Consider the following 21,853-nt stretch of genomic DNA (forward strand, 5'->3'; position numbering starts at 1 on the left):
AGTTGGGCCTTAGTTTTATATTCAACACTTGTTTTTACTATGGTTTTACAGCAGACTTTCACAGTAGCAGCTTAATGCTCGACCCATCCAACTTTTCAAAGTCCGCGAGAAAACGCACGTTCTAGGCCTTACAATATGCCCCCCCTCCCCCCGGCCTATTAAGACATTGCGGTGCGTGGCATTTAAAATGAGAAATTTCCTTTTGCTAGGAACTAAAGTCGCACAATTAATTTAAGTCACTGGTGGACGGAAAGTTCTCAGAAATGCCAGTGCACGGTGCTTTTCTTAAATAATGTTCTTATGTTAGCTTTCTTTTCGTTTAGTCCGGCAATTTTCCGTAAATGAGAGTTAATACTGCGTTATCCTAGCCGAACTAAACCAAACACGATATGAAAGTAAAACCGAGCGGTCACGGCTGGACGACGCAGAAATCGGTAAACAAACCGACGCTCGAATGAGAACTGTGTGGTATACTGAAATAAGTAACTTCAGCCATAATTATAGCAGAGTTTGGAGTCTTTTTTTTTTATTAAACTCGTGTCTAGTTTCTTCCCAATGACATGAGTGACCAATAAACAATATTCCTCGCCATCAATGTCCTACTAGAATACATAAACATCGCTATTAGAAATGGAACAAAGGATGTCTGTAAACTTATTATAATCATGAGGGAGCGCTAAACCCGTAGGATAATACAGCGAAATGGGGGGTGGAAGATATTCAGGCACAATTTAGGGAACTGAAGCACAGATCCAATTCCCTAGAACAAGAGCCCCTCACCAACGTCAAGGAACCTCCCTCGAGGGGGAGGATATTCCATAATATTTAACTTGGAACTAAACTGAAGGTAGATCTGCACTGTGGTTATATGTACACAATTCAGAATTTCAATTTCTTTCTATTTTAACCCTTCGATTCCTTCCCCACTAATCCAGTCCACGGGAGCCGAGAGGATTGGTGACTGGGAAGAGAAAGCGGATAATGGATCACCACCGAAACCAAGTAAAGCCTTTAACTTACTTGCCATGTTGACCTAGGGTAAGAAAACAGTTCCTAAACACGTGATACAAATTTTATATTAATGCAGATGCGATTCGGTATAGTGTTATAGTTAAATTGGGCCTCAGAGGCTCTACTAGTCTGACCAGAGACTACGGCTCTCAGGCTGTTACAAAGCTTAATTAATTGTTCTTGGCGACTGTTTTTCCTCGACAGGCTGTCTCCAACTAGCCAAATGAAATTCATCGCTTCCCATCCATGATAATATACGCTTGGAAAATCCTAGAGGGATTAGTACCAAACTTGCACACGAAAATCACTCCTTACGACAGCAAAAGACTCGGCAGGAGATGCAACATTCCCCCAATGAAAAGCAGGGGCGCCACGAGTACACTAAAAGACAACACTATAAATGTCAGGGGCCTAAGATTGTTCAACTGCCTCCCAGCATACATAAGGGGGATTATCAATAGACCCCTGAGTGTCTTCAAGAAGAAGTTGGTCAGACACTTAAAGTCAGTACCTGATCAGCAGGGCTGTGGTTCGTACGTCGGTTTACGTTCGGCCAGCAGTAACAGCCTGGTTGATCAGACCCTGATCCACCACGAGGCCTGGTCTCAGACCGGGCCGCGGGGGAGTTGACCCCCAAAACCCCCTCCAGGATACTCCAGGTATCCACTGAAAAACCATGTAATGATCAATTATTTTCTCTTGAAGTGCGACAAGGAATATATTCAACTATTTCCCTTTCATTTTATCCCGGTCTACCTACCTGGAGTCTACCTGGAGGGTATTCCGGGGGGTCTACGCCCCCGTGTCGAAAATAAAAGTATCTCGCAAGAATACAAAAGTGCCGCAGTACAATTTAATAAGTTACCCTAATTCAGAATAATAATTAAAGAAGATCCTGGGCAAATATTAAATAATCTAAAAAAAAATTACTAATTAGATGCACAAACTCTCAATGGAACTTATCTCGAGTTGCAGAAAGTCAGCGCAAATCCAGGCTGAAAGCTTTCCAAAGCAATTTTCTGGAAAAATACACACACACACACCATAGCTCGCACAGGTCACCAGCCAGACTAAGTCACTGCTTCATTTCCCCCCAGATGTCACTGTACTGGTTACGTCACACGATCTACTAAATTTAAATCTCACAAAACACTCTCTTAATTATGCCTTATATTGAATACTGCATTATTTATAAAATCCACAAAAAATGTCATTGTTTTTCAAAGGAATTTGACATAAAATTAATTCCGTGTGTAAATTTGATGACAATCATTTGATGTATCGTTTGTCCTGTCACCAACAACACCAAGTCAACATTTATTTCAAGGTGTAAGAGAGCACAATAATCTTATATTTTGATTTTCCAAAAACAATATAGACGGAATACAGTGATACATGATAGATGAACATTGAGATACAAGGTTTCAAGCCTCGCACTGCAAACTTAACAAACTGACGTTGAATGCAAAATAGAGAAGCTCACCTACATCAACGCTAAGAGAAGCTCTTTCTTCCTCAGTCACTACATAAATGTGCCACCTCGAATTTTCGTTGATTATTTTACACTAAAGGCTCGTGGATAGTCTCCTAGTCACATTGCGGAGGATAGTTACAGCCGTCTTAGCCCTCTCCTACAATATATTTTGCTGGTGACCAGTTAATAGTTATGGATATCCTTCCAGTACCTCAGTAGTGTCACCTATACAGATGTTTTGGACATTCCGATTGCTTTTATTGTCAATCGATACCATAACGCACAACCTTTAACGTTATATATCATAACTTTCCTAACTTCAATCCCTATCTTGCAGTAACTCTTAAGAGGCATGAAGCAATTATTCTCGTCACTGCTTATGCTTCCATGGAGCTTAAAGTTCCTTTTTCGAGGGAGAAGAATGGCGTGTTGTATATCCTGGCCACGTACAATCTCCGACAACATTCGCATACCCGTATCACCAGCCCAGCGACATCCTCAGCCAACCCGTCAACTACGCAAACCCATTCTCTCTCCTATGTACGGGTTATTTGTGTATTACAGTTGTTCCCTTAGACATTTATTCCTTTTCTAACCCTCTCTCCATTATGGGTCTTCCACCTCGGACTGTGTTCTGTTTCCGATTAATTCTCAGCTTGCATATAGTCAGCGACTCCTCAAAGGATGAAAATTAGGCACATGTGCAACATTTGGGTATCTTTATTGTAGACGTTTCAGTAAAACACAGCTCTGTGTTGTGTGCTTGGTTCTTGTAGGATTGGTTGGTCCTGTGTGTTAAGGCGTCATGTGGTTCTCGCTCACAATGGCGGGCCAGTACGACATGGGTTCGGGTCCTTGGCTAGCGCAGTGTTATTGATCAACACCACTCGTTCATGATTACAATAATGTATATATATATATATATATATATATATATATATATATATATATATATATATATATATATATATATAATCATTTTTTTTTTTGCATCTGGCACAAGGGTCGGTGTAGACCCCGGCCGTGTTGTTAGGTCTATTGTGGATACACGGCCCAGTGATGTCCTTAATGGACTTGAATGAAACCACAGCCCTGTCAGTTTCAAGTTCGTTAAGGATGTATGCAACCACAGAGGCAGTGCTTCCCGTGGGAAGACCCGCAATCCTGTTCTTCCTAGAAGTTTCCAGCTTCACAGTGTCATTTCCCTTCAGTCTACAATACAACGCTGAGGAACCTTCAGTCTAACAAAGCTGTGGGAGACGGAGCAGTTAATCCCCTTCATGTAATTAGTGATGAAAACAATATAGACTCCTTGGAGGAACTCCATCAGGACATCATGCTTAGTTTTTGAGTCATGGTGGGAAATGTGATGGGTTAGATCATCTTGCTGGTTCGACTCAGAGTAAAATGGAGGTTAGGACGATAAATCCTTCATCAGCATCAAATTAAATAGAGCGTCTTGACTGATTAAGGGGTAATAATTGTAATGATAGGCGGTGGCGTAACAAGAGGGCGTGAGTGGTAATGTTAGGGAAGGTATCAGTTATACCACAGAGTCAACTGTTTGTCTTGTTTTGTGTTTAGATGTGTTAATAGCTGTGTTGACACCGGTAGCGAGATGTGCGGAGCGCTAGGATGAGGGTAATAAGCTAGGGTTGAAGAGTTGGCATCAATTGTGACATTAAATATTAAAACAGTGGCAGGATAGTGATAATAGCAACGGATGTGGAAGATAACAGAATAGATATTATGACTGCATCCTTGGTGAAAAGTCGTAAAGCTGCATTTTGTGAATCTATGGTACGGGTGGGGTTAGAACCCATGGCAAGTGAATCGTAAAACTCCAGGCCAGTACGTTACCCACCGGACCAGGTAACTACAAAAAGATTCATCCAACTAGGTATATTTATACACCATAGGGAGGTGAGCATCGGCCCCACCGTGACCACAAATGCGAACGTTAAGGAATTGGAAACACTCAGATGATCCCTCGGCGAAGGTAGATGCGCAATCTTTATTTATCTCAATGTCTTTAACACTGTTAAATCAGCTAGTTACTATAGTTAGAAAAATCTTAAGAATAAAAGAAGAGGGTTGCACCTGCAATAGACTATCAGCCAGTTAATGGCAACTTAGGAGCCTAACTCTATAGGCCTAAGATATAAATATAAAAAGCCTTTTGTCTGTCCTGGCAGGCTGACTTTAATTATAAAAATGTTAACATTTCCAAATATTTACATATATTAGTCGTTTTTGCTTCAAATTTTGAGGGAAAGGGGGGTCATCTACCCCTCTCGTCTCCCCTCGCTCTCCCCTCACCCCCTCCCGAGGCTACAGCTCTGGGTACCAACGAAACACACTTTAAGTTCTAGCAAAACATTTGCTGAAATATATTTTCAGCCGTATACACTGAGAAATATTTTCTGATATATATAATGAAGGAAGGTGGCTTAGTGCTGGTGATGGCTCTTGATTCCTTCAAGGAAGGTGGCTTAGTGCTGGTGATGGTGCTTGATTCCTTCAAGGAAGGTGGCTTAGTGCTAGTGATGGCTCTTGATTCCTTCAAGGAAGGAGGCTTAGTGCTGGTGATGGCTCTTGATTCCTTCAAGGAAGGTGGCTTAGTGCTAGTGATGGCTCTTGATTCCTTCAAGGAAGGTGGCTTAGTGCTGGTGATGGCTCTTGATTCCTTCAAGGAAGGTGGCTTAGTGCTGGTGATGGCTCTTGATTCCTTCAAGGAAGGTGGCTTAGTGCTGGTGATGGTGCTTGATTCCTTCAAGGAAGGTGGCTTAGTGCTGGTGATGGTGCTTGATTCCTTCAAGGAAGGTGGCTTAGTGCTAGTGATGGCTCTTGATTCCTTCAAGGAAGGTGGCTTAGTGCTGATGATGGTGCTTGATTCCTTCAAGGAAGGTGGCTTAGTGCTGGTGATGGTGCTTGATTCCTTCAAGGAAGGTGGCTTAGTGCTGGTGATGGTGATTGATTCCTTCAAGGAAGGTGGCTTAGCGCTGGTGATGGTGCTTGATTCCTTCAAGGAAGGTGGCTTAGTGCTGGTGATGGTGCTTGATTCCTTCAAGGAAGGTGGCTTAGTGCTGGTGATGGCTCTTGATTCCTTCAAGGAAGTTGGCTTAGTGCTGGTGATGGTGATTGATTCCTTCAAGGAAGGTGGCTTAGTGCTGGTGATGGCTCTTGATTCCTTCAAGGAAGGTGGCTTAGTGCTGGTGATGGTGCTTGATTCCTTCAAGGAAGGTGGCTTAGTGCTGGTGATGGTGCTTGATTCCTTCAAGGAAGGTGGCTTAGTGCTGGTGATGGCTCTTGATTCCTTCAAGGAAGGAGGCTTAGTGCTGGTGATGGCTCTTGATTCCTTCAAGGAAGGTGGCTTAGTGCTGGTGATGGTGCTTGATTCCTTCAAGGAAGGTGGCTTAGCGCTGGTGATGGTGCTTGATTCCTTCAAGGAAGGTGGCTTAGTGCTGGTGATGGTGCTTGATTCCTTCAAGGAAGGTGGCTTAGCGCTGGTGATGGTGCTTGATTCCTTCAAGGAAGGTGGCTTAGTGCTGGTGATGGTGCTTGATTCCTTCAAGGAAGGTGGCTTAGCGCTGGTGATGGTGCTTGATTCCTTCAAGGAAGGTGGCTTAGTGCTGGTGATGGTGCTTGATTCCTTCAAGGAAGGTGGCTTAGTGCTGGTGATGGTGCTTGATTCCTTCAAGGAAGGTGGCTTAGTGCTGATGATGGTGCTTGATTCCTTCAAGGAAGGTGACTTAGTGCTGGTGATGGTGCTTGATTCCTTCAAGGAAGGTGGCTTAGTGCTGGTGATGGTGCTTGATTCCTTCAAGGAAGGTGGCTTAGTGCTGGTGATGGTGCTTGATTCCTTCAAGGAAGGTAGCTTAGTGCTGGTGATGGTGCTTGATTCCTTCAAGGAAGGTGGCTTAGTGCTGGTGATGGTGCTTGATTCCTTCAAGGAAGGTGGCTTAGTGCTGGTGATGGTGCTTGATTCCTTCAAGGAAGGTGGCTTAGTGCTGGTGATGGTGTTTGATTCCTTCAAGGAAGGTAGCTTAGTGCTGGTGATCGTGCTTGATTCCTTCAAGGAAGGTAGCTTAGTGCTGGTGATGGTGCTTGATTCCTTCAAGGAAGGTGACTTAGTGCTGGTGATGGTGCTTGATTCCTTCAAGGAAGGTAGCTTAGTGCTGGTGATGGTGCTTGATTCCTTCAAGGAAGGTGGCTTAGTGCTGGTGATGGTGCTTGATTCCTTCATGGAAGGTGACTTAGTGCTGATGATGGTGCTTGATTCCTTCAAGGAAGGTGACTTAGTGCTGGTGATGGTGCTTGATTCCTTCAAGGAAGGTGACTTAGTGCTGGTGATGGTGCTTGATTCCATCAAGGAAGGTGACTTAGTGCTGATGATGGTGCTTGATTCCTTCAAGGAAGGTGACTTAGTGCTGGTGATGGTGCTTGATTCCTTCAAGGAAGGTGACTTAGTGCTGATGATGGTGCTTGATTCCTTCAAGGAAGGTGGCTTAGTGCTGGTGATGGTGCTTGAATCCTTCAAGGAAGGTGGCTTAGTGCTGGAGATGGTGCTTGATTCCTTCAAGGAAGGTGACTTAGTGCTGATGATGGTGCTTGATTCCTTCAAGGAAGGTGGCTTAGTGCTGGTGATGGCTCTTGATTCCTTCAAGGAAGGTGGCTTAGTGCTGGTGATGGCTCTTGATTCCTTCAAGGAAGGTGGCTTAGTGCTGGTGATGGTGCTTGATTCCTTCAAGGAAGGTGGCTTAGTGCTGGTGATGGTGCTTGATTCCTTCAAGGAAGGTGACTTAGTGCTGATGATGGTGCTTGATTCCTTCAAGGAAGGTGGCTTAGTGCTGGAGATGGTGCTTGATTCCTTCAAGGAAGGTGACTTAGTGCTGATGATGGTGCTTGATTCCTTCAAGGAAGGTGACTTAGTGCTGGTGATGGTGCTTGATTCCTTCAAGGAAGGTGACTTAGTGCTGATGATGGTGCTTGATTCCTTCAAGGAAGGTGGCTTAGTGCTGGTGATGGTGCTTGAATCCTTCAAGGAAGGTGGCTTAGTGCTGGAGATGGTGCTTGATTCCTTCAAGGAAGGTGACTTAGTGCTGATGATGGTGCTTGATTCCTTCAAGGAAGGTGGCTTAGTGCTGGTGATGGCTCTTGATTCCTTCAAGGAAGGTGGCTTAGTGCTGGTGATGGCTCTTGATTCCTTCAAGGAAGGTGGCTTAGTGCTGGTGATGGTGCTTGATTCCTTCAAGGAAGGTGGCTTAGTGCTGGTGATGGTGCTTGATTCCTTCAAGGAAGGTGGCTTAGTGCTGATGATGGTGCTTGATTCCTTCAAGGAAGGTGGCTTAGTGCTGGTGATGGCTCTTGATTCCTTCAAGGAAGGTAGCTTAGTGCTGGTGATGGTGCTTGATTCCTTCAAGGAAGGTGGCTTAGTGCTAGTGATGGCTCTTGATTAATTCAAGGAAGGAGGCTTAGTGCTGGTGATGGCTCTTGATTCCTTCAAGGAAGGTGGCTTAGTGCTAGTGATGGCTCTTGATTCCTTCAAGGAAGGTGGCTTAGTGCTGGTGATGGCTCTTGATTCCTTCAAGGAAGGTGGCTTAGTGCTGGTGATGGCTCTTGATTCCTTCAAGGAAGGTGGCTTAGTTCTGGTGATGGTGCTTGATTCCTTCAAGGAAGGTGGCTTAGTGCTGGTGATGGTGCTTGATTCCTTCAAGGAAGGTGGCTTAGTGCTAGTGATGGCTCTTGATTCCTTCAAGGAAGGTGGCTTAGTGCTGGTGATGGTGCTTGATTCCTTCAAGGAAGGTGGCTTAGTGCTGGTGATGGTGCTTGATTCCTTCAAGGAAGGTGGCTTAGTGCTGGTGATGGTGATTGATTCCTTCAAGGAAGGTGGCTTAGCGCTGGTGATGGTGCTTGATTCCTTCAAGGAAGGTGGCTTAGTGCTGGTGATGGCTCTTGATTCCTTCAAGGAAGGTGGCTTAGTGCTGGTGATGGCTCTTGATTCCTTCAAGGAAGGTGGCTTAGTGCTGGTGATGGTGCTTGATTCCTTCAAGGAAGGTGGCTTAGCGCTGGTGATGGTGCTTGATTCCTTCAAGGAAGGTGGCTTAGTGCTGGTGATGGTGCTTGATTCCTTCAAGGAAGGTGGCTTAGCGCTGGTGATGGTGCTTGATTCCTTCAAGGAAGGTGGCTTAGTGCTGGTGATGGTGCTTGATTCCTTCAAGGAAGGTGGCTTAGCGCTGGTGATGGTGCTTGATTCCTTCAAGGAAGGTGGCTTAGCGCTGGTGATGGTGCTTGATTCCTTCAAGGAAGGTAGCTTAGTGCTGGTGATGGTGCTTGATTCCTTCAAGGAAGGTGGCTTAGTGCTGGTGATGGTGCTTGATTCCTTCAAGGAAGGTAGCTTAGTGCTGGTGATGGTGCTTGATTCCTTCAAGGAAGGTGGCTTAGTGCTGGTGATGGTGCTTGATTCCTTCAAGGAAGGTGGCTTAGCGCTGGTGATGGTGCTTGATTCCTTCAAGGAAGGTGGCTTAGTGCTGGTGATGGTGCTTGATTCCTTCAAGGAAGGTGGCTTAGCGCTGGTGATGGTGCTTGATTCCTTCAAGGAAGGTGGCTTAGTGCTGGTGATGGTGCTTGATTCCTTCAAGGAAGGTGGCTTAGCGCTGGTGATGGTGCTTGATTCCTTCAAGGAAGGTGGCTTAGCGCTGGTGATGGTGCTTGATTCCTTCAAGGAAGGTGGCTTAGTGCTGGTGATGGTGCTTGATTCCTTCAAGGAAGGTGGCTTAGTGCTGATGATGGTGCTTGATTCCTTCAAGGAAGGTGACTTAGTGCTGATGATGGTGCTTGATTCCTTCAAGGAAGGTGGCTTAGTGCTGGTGATGGTGCTTGATTCCTTCAAGGAAGGTAGCTTAGTGCTGGTGATGGTGCTTGATTCCTTCAAGGAAGGTAGCTTAGTGCTGGTGATGGTGCTTGATTCCTTCAAGGAAGGTGGCTTAGTGCTGGTGATGGTGCTTGATTCCTTCAAGGAAGGTGGCTTAGTGCTGGTGATGGTGCTTGATTCCTTCAAGGAAGGTGGCTTAGTGCTGGTGATGGTGCTTGATTCCTTCAAGGAAGGTGGCTTAGTGCTGGTGATGGTGCTTGATTCCTTCAAGGAAGGTAGCTTAGTGCTGGTGATGGTGCTTGATTCCTTCAAGGAAGGTGGCTTAGTGCTGGTGATGGTGCTTGATTCCTTCAAGGAAGGTAGCTTAGTGCTGGTGATGGTGTTTGATTCCTTCAAGGAAGGTGGCTTAGTGCTGGTGATGGTGCTTGATTCCTTCAAGGAAGGTGGCTTAGTGCTGGTGATGGTGCTTTATTCCTTCAAGGAAGGTGGCTTAGTGCTGGTGATGGTGCTTGATTCCTTCAAGGAAGGTGGCTTAGTGCTGGTGATGGTGCTTGATTCCTTCAAGGAAGGTAGCTTAGTGCTGGTGATGGTGTTTGATTCCTTCAAGGAAGGTGGCTTAGTGCTGGTGATGGTGCTTGATTCCTTCAAGGAAGGTGGCTTAGTGCTGGTGATGGTGTTTGATTCCTTCAAGGAAGGTAGCTTAGTGCTGGTGATGGTGCTTGATTCCTTCAAGGAAGGTAGCTTAGTGCTGGTGATGGTGCTTGATTCCTTCAAGGAAGGTGACTTAGTGCTGGTGATGGTGCTTGATTCCTTCAAGGAAGGTAGCTTAGTGCTGGTGATGGTGCTTGATTCCTTCAAGGAAGGTGGCTTAGTGCTGGTGATGGTGCTTGATTCCTTCATGGAAGGTGACTTAGTGCTGATGATGGTGCTTGATTCCTTCAAGGAAGGTGACATAGTGCTGGTGATGGTGCTTGATTCCTTCAAGGAAGGTGACTTAGTGCTGGTGATGGTGCTTGATTCCATCAAGGAAGGTGACTTAGTGCTGATGATGGTGCTTGATTCCTTCAAGGAAGGTGACTTAGTGCTGGTGATGGTGCTTGATTCCTTCAAGGAAGGTGACTTAGTGCTGATGATGGTGCTTGATTCCTTCAAGGAAGGTGGCTTAGTGCTGGTGATGGTGCTTGAATCCTTCAAGGAAGGTGGCTTAGTGCTGGAGATGGTGCTTGATTCCTTCAAGGAAGGTGACTTAGTGCTGATGATGGTGCTTGATTCCTTCAAGGAAGGTGGCTTAGTGCTGGTGATGGCTCTTGATTCCTTCAAGGAAGGTGGCTTAGTGCTGGTGATGGCTCTTGATTCCTTCAAGGAAGGTGGCTTAGTGCTGGTGATGGTGCTTGATTCCTTCAAGGAAGGTGGCTTAGTGCTGGTGATGGTGCTTGATTCCTTCAAGGAAGGTGGCTTAGTGCTGATGATGGTGCTTGATTCCTTCAAGGAAGGTGGCTTAGTGCTGGTGATGGCTCTTGATTCCTTCAAAGAAGGTAGCTTAGTGCTGGTGATGGTGCTTGATTCCTTCAAGGAAGGTGGCTTAGTGCTGATGATGGTGCTTGATTCCTTCAAGGAAGGTGGCTTAGTGCTGGTGATGGTGCTTGATTCCTTCAAGGAAGGTGGCTTAGTGCTGGTGATGGTACTTGATTCCTTCAAGGAAGGTGGCTTAGTGCTGGTGATGGCTCTTGATTCCTTCGAGGAAGGTGGCTTAGTGCTGGTGATGGTACTTGATTCCTTCAAGGAAGGTGGCTTAGTGCTGGTGATGGCTCTTGATTCCTTCAAGGAAGGTGGCTTAGTGCTGGAGATGGCTCTTGATTCCTTCAAGGAAGGTGGCTTAGTGCTGGTGATGGCTCTTGATTCCTTGATGGTAGGTGGCTTAGTGCTGGTGATGGTGCTCGATTCCTTCAAGGAAGGTGGCTTAGTGCTGGTGATGGCTCTTCATTCCTTGAAGGTAAGTGGCTTAGTGCTGGTGATGGCTCTTGATTCTTTCAAGGAAGGTGGCTTAGTGCTGGTGATGGCTCTTGATTCCTTGAAGTTAAGTGGCATAGTGCTGATGATGATGCTCGATTCCTTCAAGAAAGGTGGCTTAGTGCTGGTGATGGTACTTGATTCCTTCAAGGAAGGTAGCTTAGTGCTGATGATGGTACTTGATTCCTTCAAGGAAGGTGGCTTAGTACTGGTGATGGCTCTTGATTCCTTCGAGGAAGGTGGCTTAGTGCTGGTGATGGCTCTTGATTCCTTCAAGGGAGGTGGCTTAGTGCTGGTGATGGCTTTTGATTCCTTCAAGGAAGGTGGCTTAGTGTTGTTCCCTTGAAAGGTATATCATTTTCGGCGAATGATTCTTGTAACGGGAGCCCCACACCAGCTCTCAGATTAAAGCAGATTAACTGCCAGCAGACTCCCACCTGTGACCCAGCTGCCTGTTTCAATAAAGAATTCTTGCCGCCAACACAGATGGTGCAACGATCTTGTACCACCTGCAGTCAATGAGTTAGAAAACCATAGTCAAAATCGAAATTTTGCATTAAAAGTTCCTTACAGTATATATATATATATATATATATATATATATATATATATATATATATATATATATATATATATATATATATATGCAATAAGATCACAGTAAACAGGTGATTTCGGAATATTCAAAACAACCACTCTGAAAAAATAGAGAAATTCCAAGCGCTTTCGTGACTACTCACATTATCAAGGAACTATGAAAGTAAAGCATCCAAGGAAGCTATATAAGGGGTCTGGCCAGCACCTCACTATCAGATCCCACAACGGTTAAACACCTGACGCGCGCCGACCCAACTTGGATAGGTCCTTTGCACAACTCACCCACAAACTATTCTACCCAAGAAAATTTAAAAATTATTTGTCCAGTGTATTATTAAATTCTTCCCAAATTCTATTAATTATAAATGGATCTAATTTATATCAACCAAAGGAAATATTCATATTATTGTCAAAACTATATATATATATATATATATATATATATATATATATATATATATATATATATATATATATATATATATATATATATATATATATATATATATATATATATATATATATATATATATATATATATATACGAAAGAGGGAGAGAGAGCAACGGACTTTAGAAATAAAATAAAAATGAAGAAAACTTGTACACACACGCTCTCCCATGTTTCAGAAGGTGAGACGAGCTCCAAGGAATGGAAAGTCGAAGAGAGTTGATGGGTTGTGGCAGTAGAGTGAATGTGAGACTGCAGTGTGTGTGTGTGTGTGTGTGTGTGTGTGTGAGAGAGAGAGAGAGAGAGAGAGAGAGAGAGAGAGAGAGAGAGAGAGAGAGAGAGAGAGAGAGAGAGAGAGAGAGAGAGAGAGAGAGAGAGAGAGAGAGAGAGAGAGAGAGAGAGAGAGAGAGAGAGAGAGAGAGAGAGAGAGAGAGAGAGAGAGAGAGAGAAGAAACGAAAGACGGCTACTTCTTTCTTTGCGTGTACGTAATTGTTCACGGGAAGCTGGTCATAACGGGGTGACTTGTTCTCAAATATATTAGAGCCTCAGCAATAGTCAGAGACCTTTCCCACATATACAGAAGGAAGGTCACCAGAGACTTCAGGAGGAAGGTGTCGTTGCAACCACACCTGCTGGAGGAAGGTGTCGTTGGAACCACACCTGCAGGAAGAAGGTGTCGTTGCAACCACACCTGCAGGAGGAAGGTGTCGTTGAAACCACACCTGCAGGAAGAAGGTGTCGTTGGAACCACACCTGCAGGAGGAAAGTGTCGCTAGAACCACACCTGCAGGAAGAAGGTGTCATTGGAACCACACCTGTAGGAAGGTGTCGTTTTAACCACACCTGCAGGAAGAAGGTGTCGTTGGAACCACACCTGCAGGAGGAAGGTGTCTTTAGAGCCACACCTACACTAGGAGGGTGTCGTTGGAACCACACCTGCACTAGGAGGGTGTCGTTGGAGCCACACTTACGCAAGGAGGGTGTCGTTGGAACCACACCTGTATTAGGAGGGTGTAGTTGGAATCAAACCTACACCAGGATGGTGTCGTTGGAACCACGCCTACACTACGAGGGTGTCGTTGAAACCAAACCTACACCAGGAGGGTGTCGTTGGAGCCACGCCTACACTACGAGGGTGTCGTTGGAACCAAACCTAAACTAGGAGAGTGTCGTTGGAGCCACACCTCGTGGAGGGTGTTGTGGAACCACACCTCGTGGAGGGTGTCGTGGAACCACACCTGCACTAGGAGATTATCGTTGGAACCACACCTACACTACGAGGATGTCGTTGGAACCACACCTACACTACGAGGGTGTCGTTGGAACCACACCTACACTACGAGGGTGTCGTTGGAACCACACCTACACCACGAGGGTGTTGTTGGAACCACACCTACACCACGAAGGTGTTATTGGAACCACATCTACACTACGAGGGTGTCGTTGGAACCACACGTACACTACGAGGGTGTCGTTGGAACCACACCTACACTACGAGGATGTCGTTGGAACCACACCTACACTACGAGGGTGTCGTTGGAACCACACCTACTCTACCAGGGTGTCGTTGGAACCACACCTACACTACGAGGGTGTCGTTGGAACCACACCTACACTACGAGGGTGTCGTTGGAACCACACCTACACTACGAGGATGTCGTTGGAACCACACCTCGTGGAGGGTCATGTTTCTGGGAGAACAGGTAGACGCCACAGTGAAAATAGGAAAAATACCTGAGAACTTCCATAATATTTTCACTTGTATTTTTATATATGTTATTCTTTCGTACCTGGAACGGGTTGACGGAGTAGTAGTAGTAACAGTAGTAATAGTAGTAGTAATTGTGGTAGTAATATTAGAAGTCGCAATACTGGTGGTGATTCTAGATATCAGCATAAATTAAGGCAAAATAAAAGAAGAGAGCTAATTTGTAGTTCTAATCATAGATTACAAATTGAAATTTAATTCCCATGTCCCACACATGTCAACAAAAAATTATAAGGATACTCCCCAAAATTCGCAATTTTATTCAACAACTTACGCTGTTAATTCAGAATTCTAAGACTGTGAGGATACTCTTGAAAATTCGATAAATTATTTCCGTGTTCTACGTCAGTGATGCGTTACTTTTCCTCCTCAGTAATCTGTACCTCATATTGGATTCGATCCTAGGGATCCACCTCAGCAACTCGCCTTAGCAGCTCTCCTCAGCAACTCTTCTCAGCAACTCGCCTCAACAACTCGCCTCAGCAACTCGCCTCAACAACTCGCCTCAGCAACTCGCCTCAACAACTCGCCTCAGCAACTCGCCTCAACAACTCGCCTCAACAACTCAGCAACTCACCTCAGTATCTCACCTCAGCAACTCACCTCAGCAACTAGCCTTATAAACTCTCTTGACCCGACAAACATACACATCACAATGCAGTCAATTTCTCTTTTTACTATTATTCTGTAGACTAGATACTAGTTATACCGATACTAGATATATTGATACTAGATATATTGATACTATATATACTGATACTGGATATATTGATACTGGATATATTGATACTAGATATACTGATACTAGATATACAGATACTAGATGTACTGATAGTAGATATACTGATACTAGATATATTGATACTAGATATACTGATACTAGATATACCGATACGGGATATATTGATACTAGATATACTAATACTAGATATACCGATACTAGGTATACTGATACTAGATATACTGATACTGGATATATTGATACTGGATATATTGATACTAGATATACTGATACTAGATATACCGATACTAGATATACTGATACTAGATATACTGATACTAGATATACTGATACTAGATATACTGATACTAGATATACCGATACAGGATATATTGATACTAGATATACTAATACTAGATATACCGATACTAGATATACTGATACTAGATATACTGATATTGGATATATTGATACTGGATATATTGATACTAGATATACTGATACTAGATATACCGATACTAGATATACTGATACTAGATATACTGATACTAGATATACTGATACTAGATATACTGATACTAGATATACTGATACTAGATATACCGATACCGGATATACTGACACTAGATATACTAATACTAGATATACCGATACTAGATAGACTGATACTAGATATACTGATACTAGATATACCGATACTAGATATACTGATACTAGATATACTGATACTAGATATACCGATACTGGATATATTGATACTAGATATACTGATACTAGATATACTGATACTAGATATACCGATATCGGATATATTGATACGAGATATACTAATACTAGATATACCGATACAAGATATACTTATGCTAGATATACTGATACTAGATATACCGAAGCTAGATATACTGATACTAGATATATCGATACCGGATATACTGATACTAGATATACTAATACTAGATATACCGATACTAGATATACTGATACTATATATACTGATACTGGATATATTGATACTGGATATATTGATACTAGATATACTGATACTAGATATACTGATACTAGATATACTGATACTAGATATACTGATACTAGATATACCGGTACCGGATATACTGATACCTGATATACTAATACTAGATATACCAATACTAGATATACTGATACTATATATACTGATACTGGATATATTGATACTGGATATATTGATACTAGATATACTGATACTAGATATACCGATATTAGATATACTGATACTAGATATACTGATGCTAGATATACTGATACTAGATATACCGATACCGGATATATTGATACTAGATATACTAATACTAGATATACCGATACTAGATATACTGATGCTAGATATACTGATACTAGATATACCGAAACTAGATATACTGATACTAGATATACTGATAATAGTTATATTTATACTAGATGTACTGATGTTATATATACTGATACTAGTTATATTGACACTAGATATATTGATGTTAGATATACTGATACTAGATATACAGATACTAGATGCGAATAAATGGTATAAAATACCGACACAATGGAAACATAAACACATATGCAGTTTAATGTGATCCTTTATTGACAACGTTTCGCCCACACAATGTGATCCTTTATTGACAACGTTTCATCGCTCATCTCTATAACCAACAATTTCAACCAGAACAATGGCTTCTATAACATAGCTGAACCACTTCCCAAGAAACTTCTTCATCGCTATCCCACATAAGAACATAGAACACTGCAGAAGGTCTACTCACAAATTATCCAATACCCTTGCCAAGCTACCCAAGACTCTATAACCCCACCCGGTAGATCATCAGATGCGGCATTCTCCACCTGACCTCAACATTCTGAACCTGACTATAAATACTCCCGTACCTTCCACCTTCCACCCCAGGTAGATCTGTTTGTGACTTGAAAAAGCCCACTGTGTGGGCGAAACGTTGTCAATAAAGGATCACATTAAACTGCATATGTGTTTATGTTTCCAGATACTAGATGTACTGATGCTAGATATACTGATGCTAGATATACTGATGCTAGATACTTGTGATTCTATTCACTAGATACTAACACAGTTGATACTAGTTTGGCCACTTATTTTTATTAAACCCTCTCCTCACTCCCCCCCCCATCCTTCACATACTATCCTTACCTATCCTTCATCCTTCCCAAACTTACCAATCCTAGGCTAAAAGAATTAAATTGCTATTCTGTACAAAACTATTTATTGGCAGTTGCAATTGAATACGCTCATTGCAACAGCCTGGTCGATCAGACCATGATCCACCATGAGGCCTGGTCTCAGACCGAGCCGCGGGGGCGTTAACCCCCGAAACCCTCTCCAGGTAAACTCCAGGTATACGGAGGGTATAAAGAAAACTGACAGAACGTTTAACAGACTAGACACTCTTGGACAGTGCTCGGGTAGAGAGCTTGGAGCTGGTGACTCTTGTTCCAGTGAATTGGAGCTTCTCTTCCCTTCCTCGCATTTAAAGTGATGCCCCAGGCGCTGCCTGTGGTCGTGTTTTCTTGGACTCTCTCCGCTTTTCTGCAACATTTCGAGCTTCTGATAATGTGTTGATTGCAACACGAAAGGCCTAGAGCTATCATTCAACTCTCCCCGTGACTGTTTTGCATCTTGTATCGCTTATTCGCGATTTTTGCGTAATATATATATATATATATATATATATATATATTTTTTTTTTTTTTTTTCAACAAGTCGGCCGTCTCCCACCGAGGCAGGGTGACCCAAAAAAAAAAGAAAGAAAATCCCCAAAAAGAAAATACTTTCATCATTCTACACTTTCACCACACTCACACAATATATATATATATATATATATATATATATATATATATATATATATATATATATATATATATATATATATATATATATATATATATATATATATATATATATATATATAAGAGAGAGTGAGAAAACTGTCCTGGGGACCCTAATCCTCAGAGAAAAGAATAAACTTGCTTCAGGGAAAACTCAAGGTTCTCCCTGAAGCTGTTTGAGAATTTTCTCCTACCACCCCCTATATTTAATATATATTTTATTTAAAGACAAAATACATTGACAAAACATTCACAAAAATACAATAGAAAGTAAAACATAGATAACAACTCAGAGCTACATCTCGAATACTTCGCCCAGCTCCCTGGCAGTGGGCCGCGTGCCCAGAATGCTGCAGGCATTTCCTCTTTGGATTGCAACACTGAGTCGCCCTGTGGTCCTTGGTTTCTATGAAAAGCTTTTCACCCAGCTCTGAGAAACTTTAGAGCACACTTGCCCCATGCTCCAAGGGTCTCCGACCCTATTGGGATGAAGTTATAGCAAGGGTGGAAGGTCTTCATATTTACGGATCTTCTGGGTCTCCCTGTGACTGGCAGCTCCATCCCCTTCAGCTACGGAGTATGGTAAGTAGGTGTCTGCCAATGTGGCAGCACAGGTGTAGTCCCAGGCAATCTGCTTTCCATCCTTCCAAGGTAGCAGAGTGGCTCCATCAGGAAGCTTTTGACTTCCGTCAGACCTCTGCACTTGGGATTCCCGTTGAGCTGGGAAACTGGTTGTGGCGAGGTTTCTCTTTATGATGTCATTGACCTCATGTCTGGCATACTTCCCTTCTGCTGTGTGACACGAGACCATGAAGTCCGAATTGATCAGCCGTCGCCCTGCTGCAAATACACCTATGTTCGGTGAGGATGGGGGCGGCTAGGTGAAGAGTAACACCAATCTGAATGGCCTGTTGGTCGAGTCGAGTGCCCAGGGAGGAATTGGGAACAGCTAAAAGGAAATCTCCTGAGTGTGTTGCCTTCACTTCCAGAAGACGAGCTTTGTCCTTTCCTGAAGCGTTGGTGAGCATTGTGTTGGCGATTTTTTGTATGATCGGTTTGTCCCAGTGGGACTGTTTGTGCTCTTTGGGAGGATCTGGTCTACTGGTCCCACAGAAACGCTGCTTCAGTAAACCTGTGGTCTTGAGCTACTACCACGTCTTTCAAGCTTTCCTGGAGTTACCTGGAGAGAGTTCCGGGGGTCAACACCCCCGCGGCCCGGTCTGTGACCAGACCTCATGGTGGATCAGGGCCTTATCAACCAGGCTGTTACTGATGGCTGCACGCAATCCAACGTATGAGCCACAGCCCGGATGGTCAGGTTCGGGGACAATCTTCTTGACTAATGCACTGGAAGCCAAACACGAAGACAGAAAAGCAGGTCTATACCTGCTTTTCTGTCTTCTATACCTCCCAGTTGCACTGGGAGGGTTGCCTGATCCCATTGCGGATCCTCTAGTGACAGGTTTAGTGCCTTCTTAAAGGTTGACCTCAGGTGTGCGTCATATTCGTCGAGTGTTGGGTTGTCAAAAGAGGGTGCACACCTCAGGAAGCGAGTCTTGGCTTAGTAAGGCACCTTGTGAGGAGATACAGAGCATCATGGGCATCAAGATCGCTTATTCTCTCCTCCATTCTCATCAGGTCATTCAATTTGTCCTTTAGGACAGTGTCGATGGCCTGGTGACCCAGCGGTGCTCCCAAGAGTGGTAGTAGAGACTTCTAGGAGGATTCTTCGCACAGCATTGATTATTCCCTGGTTCGCTGTGATTTCATACTTGGAGGGATTGAAGATGAGTTCCAAGTCTTCTCGCTGTGTCTTCACCAGTTGTAGGTCCTCTAACAGGGGCTCTTCAGTACCTGCCAGAGTGCCATCATCCAGGTACCAGATGCTGACCTCGCTGCGTAGGCTGGAAGTTAGTTCTCTTACTGCCAAGCAGAAGAGAAGTGGAGCGAGTGGGTCACCCTGCTGAACACCCTCTGATGAGAGAATTTCATGTTCTCCAAACAAAAGAATTGAGGGTTTGCTATAGCCGGCTGAAATGAAGGGAAAAAGACTGGGAAACCGATCCCGAACAGCTGGCAAGACAGCATCTCTCATTACCATATTAAATGCATTTCTGAAATCAAGTTTGACTACGGCCTTGTCTTCTGGTAGGTCCCTGATGTAGGCCCTTGCCGCATGAGCTGCGGCTTCACTGCCTCGAGAGACCCCAAAGCCCAGTTGGTGTGGCTGGAGTAAACTGGCAGCTTCTAAGCGAATGTTTCTTACTGCTGCTTTGGCAACGAGACGGCGAAGAGTGTTACCAACAACAATGGGTCTGATACCCCCATCCTTCTTCTTCAAAGCACATAGTGAGGCTCCAAAAAAGAAAGGTTTAATTTCTTCTGAGATTCGCCCAGCCAGGCAGTTGTTGACGAAAGTTGTTAACTCGGTGAGAAGAATTGATGCAGATGCGCCGAGTACTGGATTTACCATCTCTTTGAGGTGTTGTGGTTGAATTCCAGTGTAGCTGAGAAAAGTGTATTTTAAATGTATCTTACAAACAAAATTTTATATATTCTTATAAATGAAAATTTGTTTTACTAGGGAACGAAAAATCATTTTTTTTTATTTTGTCTATTTTATATATTTTTCCATTCACTTGTGATGTACTGTCAGAAAAAAAGTTTGGAGGGAATAGTCTACAATTTTTTCAATAATTTTTAGCTTGTATAGTGGCGAATTAAGAAAAGGATTCGACACCACGCTCACATAAAAGAAGGGTTCCCCCCATAAAAAGGGATCCCATAAATAAAAAAGGGGTCCCTCATAAAAAAGGGGCCTCCCCGTCAAAAAAGAGTGGTCCCCCTCATAAGGGGCCCTCCACAAAGTAAGATTTTCCAAGAATTAACGGATGTGGCAGCAGACATCAGTGAATTAACACCAGTGAAGTCGATCCCCATCATAACTAATGCAGATATCGGGAGGTGATGAATTCTTTCAGTAAACTTCAAGTATCTTTAAGGAGACGAAGAAGAAGAAGAAGAAGAAGAAGAAGAAGAAGAAGAAGGAGGAGGAGGAGGAGGAGTAGGAGAAGAAATAGGGTTCTGGGTAATCTGGACACGTAAGAGGCTCATCAAACAATATCTCTTAAAATGATCTCTTTTTTCGAGTGTCACATCATCTTCGCTGAAAACAAACGCAGTGCAGGTCGACTGGTCGACAGGGCGACAGGTCGACAGGTCGACAGGTCGACAGATCGACACGTAATACAAAAACAGAAGATTGTATTTCCACAAGATTTTCCAAGGACACGAAGGTAACAGTAACGTGACTGGAACAAAAACCAGTATTTATGATAGAAACCTCATGACGACCATACCACGGGCGGGATTTGAACCCGCGGTCAGAGAGTCTGAAAACTCCAGACCGTCGCGTTAGCCACTGGACCAGCTAGCCACAATAAGATTCGTCCAACTAGGTATATTTCTACACCATAGGAAGGTTAACACAGACACCACTGTGACCACAAATGCAAGTTTTTACAGACGAATCTCCAGCTAGCGTGGCCGTGACGAACTCGAACTCAATCCCGCCCGTGGTATGGTTTGTTTGCAATCTTGTCATTACGATTTCGTGACTCATGACGACGTTTCGGTGCATCCTGTTGTCCAGTCACAGGACGGAGCGAAACGTCGTCATAAGATTCTTCTAAGTGCTGATGAATTAAAGTGAATTAAATTTCTGAAGTTTTCTGCGCCATCTATACATTTTCACCTGTAAATTCCAAATATTTTTTTTTTAAATCTAGAAACGATATCAACCTTTTAATTTTTCTCAGTGAAGGAGAAGTAGCCATTTACAAACTATTTCTTCAAAATTTACATTTGAAAAAAGGAATATTTTCACTTAATCCCTTCCTTTTGTAATGAATATTCCCGTTGTATATACTCTGAAGAGTATATCCATATATACATAACTTTTTTGATATGTATGCGCTGAGAGTAGCAAGATATGCGCACCGAGTGGGAGTATATCTCAGTGTATATCCGTAGGATATATAATTAATTCCTTAGGGATTAGATTATCATTGGTAT

General features: G+C 43.4%; 1 protein-coding gene across 1 annotated transcript in view; it reads right to left on the reverse strand.

The window, feature by feature from the left end:
* LOC128698824 (NK1 transcription factor-related protein 1-like) overlaps positions 1-21,853 on the reverse strand; it is a 79,714-nt gene that overhangs the window by 40,449 nt on the left and 17,412 nt on the right. The window lies entirely within an intron of this gene.

This window comes from Cherax quadricarinatus, chromosome 59, assembly GCF_038502225.1.
Source record: "Cherax quadricarinatus isolate ZL_2023a chromosome 59, ASM3850222v1, whole genome shotgun sequence".
Taxonomy (NCBI): Eukaryota; Metazoa; Arthropoda; class Malacostraca; order Decapoda; family Parastacidae; genus Cherax; species Cherax quadricarinatus.